Raw genomic sequence first — 6812 nt, forward strand, 5'->3', positions numbered from 1 at the left:
TGTCTGTATCCTGAAAGCATCCATCGTTTATTAGAAGTACCTAGGTTGGCTACCTTGGATGTTGATGTTTTCACTGCAGGTACCTGAAGTTAGGTCATGCTAGTCCTACCCTAAAATAGCACAGAAACGGGAGAATGGAGAGGTCCATAAAAGTACCTTGGGTGCATAGATATTCCCAACTGTTTTTCTGTTTTGAGAGAAAGGAAGGATAACATAGATGTGTTATTCCCATTAGTATATGTAACATACGCCCAAATGACAGCTATGATCCTCACCTCCAGCAGGTCACAATCCCAGGAGAGAGAAATAGGTGGGTAAGGACTGAAGAAGAAGAACAGCAAGTAGGACTCAAATACAAACCCATGCTCATCCCTGATGGTCGATTGTACAGCTGTGTGGGATTTCCCCAGGGTTCTGAATGCAGGGGGGAGTCTGGAGTTGGAAGATGAATAAGACTCTCTCTCTCTCTCTCTGTTACATCTAAGTACAGAGGTTTTGCTGTATATCTGGTTTCTTTTATGTTTAATACACACATAATTGGCAGGGACCTTGTGACTAACGATTCTGCTTGTAGCAGAGGCCACAGGCCTTAGGATCAAAGTCCACATCGCACAATGCAGTGCTGTGCAGAGCTGTCGGAGCTGGTCTGGAAGGCGCTAGCTCCATGTGATAGTGCAGCCCGGTTAATAGACAGCTCTGAGCAAGCTTTCACGGATCTGCCGTATTGCCGTCAGGTGTTTGAACTTGTATCTCTTTATGGTACTGCACAATGACAAAGAAATATGTGTGCTTGTTTAGGGATATTTGGAGTATCTCCTGCTGGCACTGTACTAGATAGGTCAGGGATGTTCACGAAGCTATGAAGATGGTGATAAAAGCCAAGGTCTTATTTTATAGTTACCTTTGTTATTACGGGGAAAGCTTGAAGAATAAGGAAACCATTTCTTCATTAACCTTTCCAACTGCGACAGCCACTGTCACCGAGACATCCTGGGGCCCACTGAAGTGATGGCAACATCCTCAGTGATTTCAGCAAGACCTGGATTGATGAGACAGGCAACTGCGGTTGCACTGACTTCCACAGACCTCCACTGGTTTACTTCAGCTGGGAATCTTCCCTCTTTCTTTGGGTTAGATTGTGCTCACTCTGTTTCTTCAGTGTTAGCGTGGTAAATACCTTAGAAGTGGCTGATACCAATTCATATACATATGGAATAAGTACTAACACCTCTTCTGTTATGTTCTACAGACAAACTGGGAGATCCGCTTAATGTTGTCTCTTAAGTCATGAAAGTATTGCCTGAAAATGGGACGTCTTCATGCATCGTTCACCTTTCAGCCCCAGCATGGCTGTGCATAGCACTCATCCGGACTGCCCTTCCTATGAAACCAGCCTGACCATCAGTTTGGGGGAGGAAGACTTTCATCGCCGCCTGGAAGGACCAACAGACCTGTGCTCCCTGAGGTACCATGTCGTGTCGTACTGAACCTGAAATTGTTCCGTTTGATTGGAAGCCCGTTAGCTAAAGCAAGAAGACAGAATGTGACCATGTTTCATTTTAACAGGCTCGGCTGTTATCCTTGGGACACATCACAGGATGTCCCTGTTAATGGTGGCCTACCCTAGAACTTCAGTTTACAAACTCATCTGGAAAAAACCAACCATGACATTAACTATTACATACCAGCTAAGGACTTCAGTGGATTAGCCATCATAGACTGGGAGCACTGGAGACCTCAGTGGGCCTGCAACTGGGGTGCAAAAGAAGTCTACAGAAGAAAGTCCAGGAAAGCCTTAACTGAACTGGAAGGGAATATTTCAGCAAATGATGTTGAACATTTAGCCAGAGTTTCCTTTGAAGAAAGTGCAAAAGCTTTTATGAAGGAAACAATTGCATTAGGAATGAAATGCAGACCAAAGGGACTGCGGGGATACTATTTATACCCTGACTGTCATAATTGCAGTTTCCATGATCAGAACTACACTGGTTCCTACCCAAAGAGCGAAGTTTTGAGGAACAATGAACCTTCCTGGATCTGGGATAGCAGTGCAGCCCTGTGTCCTTCCATTGGCATTATGAAACCCCTTGGAAACAGTCCAAAACATTTTGCACTTTTCTCAGCTTAGGGTGAATGAATCCATAAGGATTTCCTTCATGACATCCCAAGATTATGCTTGACTAGGTTATAGAGATGAACCTTTATTATTTCTCTCTATGGCAAGCTTTTGCTGGAACAATGTGGGCTGCATTTATGCTTTAACTATTCTTGCAGATGGTGCATCAGGATGGAAAACCTCCTACTTGGGCCAGCTCTGCTCGTTCATGTTAATTGTCCACATGCTTTAAAGAGCTCAGTGTTCTGAAGAAAAAACACAGGCTCAAATATCTGGTTTTTTTGCTTTAATTCATCACTATGCTATACTCAAATATGCATTTGAATAGATTAAAAGGATTTCAGCAATTTGATGTAGTACATAGGAGGTATTTAATACATTAATCCTCCCTGATGTACTTTCTTCTACTCAGGCATGCAATCACTAATTAATCCCCAGATAGCTACCCCTTTTATAGAAGGGAAACTGAGGCAGAGATATTAGCAACTTGCTCAGCATTACATCAGAATGCGAAATTGAAACCAGCAGTCTTTCTGCATGCCTCCATCTCAAAAACATTTAATTTAGTGCCATACGTACCTTGGAGCAGGCAAATGGTGCACCAGAACCAAGGAGCACTGCTCGCATCAGCTGAACACACACACACACACAAGTATTTTCAAGGTAAGTGCCTTACCCTAGTCCTCCTTTATGTGATTCTGGACACCCTTCCAGGAACTGGATGAAGACAGTAGGTTTCCTGTGAAAAAGCAGCATAACCTATCTGTCACAGCCCTGGCATCGTTCTCCCCTGTAGACAGTGACCGCACTACCAGCATGTCTCAATTTTTGTGTGTCAGAGTTTAGCAAGTGAGCCGTATTCACTTTTTAAAGGCTATGTTCAGTCTTTCAGCCCAGGTACAGAGTCTGAAGCTGGCACTTTGTCTGGGAACGGGCATTAGGTCCCTCTCCTATGGGGTCCCACTACTCCCCTAGCCCTGCCATCACCCACTGCACTTCCCAGTAAGGGGCTGGGCTTCTCTCCATCCTGAAGGCAAATACCTGTTCTTAGGCATTACAGGACGTGCAGACACCCCCTTTGGTGGTTTTATCCAGCTATCCAGCTTGCCCTTCCTTAGCTTTGCAAGAAGAGCACAGTCGGACATCAATAACTGCTGCAGGCTGGTGTGCATCCCCTTTGCCATTTTATGCCCAGTTTCCGCCTCTTTTCCCCTTCAGGCCACTAATTCTTGTGAAGTTTTTCTACTTTGATTCTTGATGTGCTTTGGCCCTCAATCTCCCTTAAATCGATGATGATGTCTAGGGAGTCACTTGCATATCAATGATCTTTCATCTTCAGTGTTTGTGGCATAGTAATTCACTTGTTGCTGATTCCTTAATCACTGTTCAAATTAAGGATAAACATCCAAGCACCAAATACCCTCTCCTTACAGCCTGAAATCTCAGGGAAAGGTGCAGTGAAAGACATTGCTCTGAAACAAACCTAGAAAGAGCAAGAAAATTCAAACTGAAATTCTTAAGAATCACCAAGTGTTGCATTTTCCCTTTCACTTAAGGTTGTACAATGCCAACATTCTCCCTCCTATAGTGTGTATGCCTATTTACAGTCATTTTGTCTAAGGTTTTTATAATAATCTGAGTGAGCTCCTAGGGAATGCAGCAAGAACAATGCATGCCTTTGGAATCACAGCTTTCAAATTGGGGAGGGACTGGAAAACAGCTGATTGACATAGCAGAATGGCTGTCTCCTTCCCCTTATCAGCAAAAACAGAACTGAGGGAATGCTTTGGGGAATTCTCATGTTAAAAATCCCACTTTAATGAAAAGATTTTAGTTGCTTCTAGTAATTGATGAGATATCAAATAATTATGATTAAATTTCACATCAAAGTAAATTAAAATGCATTTTTGCCCAGTGTTCTTTCACTTGCTTATTACCAACGTCTCAGGCAGTACCTAAGTTTGCAGCTTTTGTTTAATAATCTTTGTACTCTAGACAGCTAACTTTTAGCCACCATAAAATGTAGTTCATAGGGACCAGAATGAAAAGAAAATGTAGTCTGAGGGACAGCCACATAACAAACCCTTGGATTACCTTTGAAAGCAAAAAGTTATAAATTTCCCTTCTTCAAAGGCAAGCCTGTGCCTGATTTAAATGCAATGTGCAAGATCCTCATTTTACCCCATTGATCGACACTGTCTGACTGCACCAGTTCTGAGTACTCGGTACCAGCAGAGCTGACTGCTTAACCAGTCTTTGTTGTCCCCCAGTCAGGGTGACCATGGAACATGGTCAATTCTTCCTGGCTCTACAAGGTCTTGTGAGGCTCACAGGGAACCAGTGGTAGGGAAGGAAGCCAACAGCTAATACCAGGCGTTCTGGAAGACAGTTCCTCAATAGTTGTCATGCTGGTCAGATTACTTTCCAGCTGGATAAAACAGGGGGAAATTATCCAGAGCGTGATTAGCACATCAGTCAGACCAGATGAGGTGTACCAGTGGTGCCCAGCAATTTGTCAGGTTATGGGAACTCTATTTGTGCCTGTGTGTGGGCAACTAAAATGAAAGAGGCTGTTGAGATCAGATGGAGGGGCGATATCAGACCTAGCCACATTAAAATCAAAGATTGATTTCTGAGGCTCCGTCATGTCCTGGAGCTTTCAGACAGCCATGCATCAAACTTTGTCATGAGAAAAGACTTTGTCCCTAAAGCTGTGTGAAATGGGCATTCTGGGCTGCTTTTCTCCTGGCAAATAGCGTAGAAAACCCAGCCAGCATGAGAATGAATGGCTGAAAATAAGTGTTCAGTTGTTCTCAGCAAATTCAATTACTTCAACCAGTTTTTGCAAATATTCGGCTGTGGTTTCTGTCGGAGTCAGTGTGAATAGGAGAGTGAACTTCCTTCCAACTTGGTCAAGTGACAAAGGCAACCCCTTGGAGCACCTCCATCAGCTCCAGACCCCCACACCGCCTGACTTGCCACACAGCCATGCTGTCATCACCCGCGTTTCCAGCATACATCATGGCTTCTTTGTAGATCTGTGTAGTAGACTGTGTAGACTGTGGTGTTTTCTGGGGATGGCAAGTTGCTAAAGCCCTTTGCATCTCAATTGGGTTGTATTTTCTGTATAAAACTTCCTAATAATCCTTTAAATTAGTCAAATTTAAGTTATCCTGAATGAATTCATTAATGCAGATTGCTTACATATTGCATATTTTTCCGAACATAAAAGGAAAAAACCGAGTGGCTAGTTTCACATCAGCTAAGATTTCTTTTCTGCTGATACAGAGCAGCTGCATGGAATTGCAAAAATGCGTTGATTCTGAGTTAGGGCCCTACATTATCAGTGTCACAGCAGCAGCTGAGGTGTGTGGCAGGCATCTTTGTCAGGACAATGGACGACGTGCGTGAAGAGCCTGGAGGGCCTTGACATATCTACATTTGAATCCTAACAGCTTCATGATAGATGCCTCAGGGGACCAAGGATTTATTGTGAGAGGAGAAGCATCAAACGAAGATCTGGAAATAATGGCAGAGACATTTGTCTGCCGCTGTTATTAGGGTTATGGAGGAACTGACTGTGGGGAAGTTAAAGTTGCTGAAGACCACCCAGGGAGCTCTGCAGACTTGGTCTCACCCAGAAGATTTGCAGCAATCTGCCTGCTTCCTTCGCCTTTGATGAGTCTTCTCAAACTACTGCTTAATCAAAGGGCTGGTTTCAGTTAGTTGAGAAAGATGGTAGAGTGGATCTGACAAAAAGTCTCACATGCTCTGCAGCTGGGGACCAGACATGTCATGGTCCCAGACGTAATCCAAATGCTGCAGCTGTCCCCGAGGTTTAATGTGAGAGGGTGGGGTACCTTGAAGGCTGAGTCAAAAATGCACAGGTCATAGGAATATGTCTGACCCTCGATCTTGTCTTCTGAGATGAGGCTGTTTAGGAGGCTAGAAGCCAGGTTTCTGCCCAGCTACAGCCACAGCCAGGACAGCAGAAGCCTGGTACTACTGAAAAAAATACTGCAAAGTTCACTTTTTCCCTTTGTAAAGACAGGAAGAGTCTACTCCTATCTACCTCTTACTGGAAGGCATATTAGATAGAGCATCCTCCCAGGAAACAAAAGATGAGGGGAGATTTCTAGTTTATTTTCCATTTGAGTGAATTCAAGCCCATGTCTTCCTGTTTCATGTCCCGCATGATGGAGGTGTTCATGCTTTGAGCCCTCCACGAGGTAGAAAGGAATGAGAGTCAGGAGATCAGGAAGAAAAAGGACAAGCCACACTCTATTGATGAGTATATTTACTGAGAAAGGAATGTATATATTCTAATCCAACAACAAAGGGTGTCCCTGTGGATTTTTTATGCTATGACTATTTAAAATAAAACTAATAAGTAGCACTGGGAGCAGGAAATCCATCTCAGCCATGTCTACTTTCATTCTGAATCTATGACAATACTCCAATGACTTTTAAATTTAAAGCTAATGAAAGCACCCCATAGCGATTATAGAGATGCCATGAAAAAGTATCAGGCAAGTTTGTCATCTTCGACAAGAAACTTACTTATGTCCCAACTGCCATTGTCAGATCCGTCCTCTGGAGGGGATGGAAAGGCTCCCCGGGCTCTGCTTCCAGTCAGCCGGGAGAAGAACGCTCTTCTAGAGCTGACCATGAGCAGAAAGAACACCTGGTGTGTCTC

At 43.7% G+C, this 6812-nt stretch overlaps 1 pseudogene; it reads left to right on the forward strand.

Moving 5' to 3' along the window:
* Nucleotides 1-614: 614 nt before the first annotated feature.
* On the forward strand, nucleotides 615-5842 carry LOC104158413 (annotated as a pseudogene).
* The last annotated feature ends 970 nt before the right edge of the window (nucleotides 5843-6812 follow it).

The sequence above is a fragment of the Cariama cristata genome, unplaced genomic scaffold (assembly GCF_000690535.1).
Source record: "Cariama cristata isolate BGI_N322 unplaced genomic scaffold, ASM69053v1 scaffold14872, whole genome shotgun sequence".
Classification (NCBI taxonomy): Eukaryota; Metazoa; Chordata; class Aves; order Cariamiformes; family Cariamidae; genus Cariama; species Cariama cristata.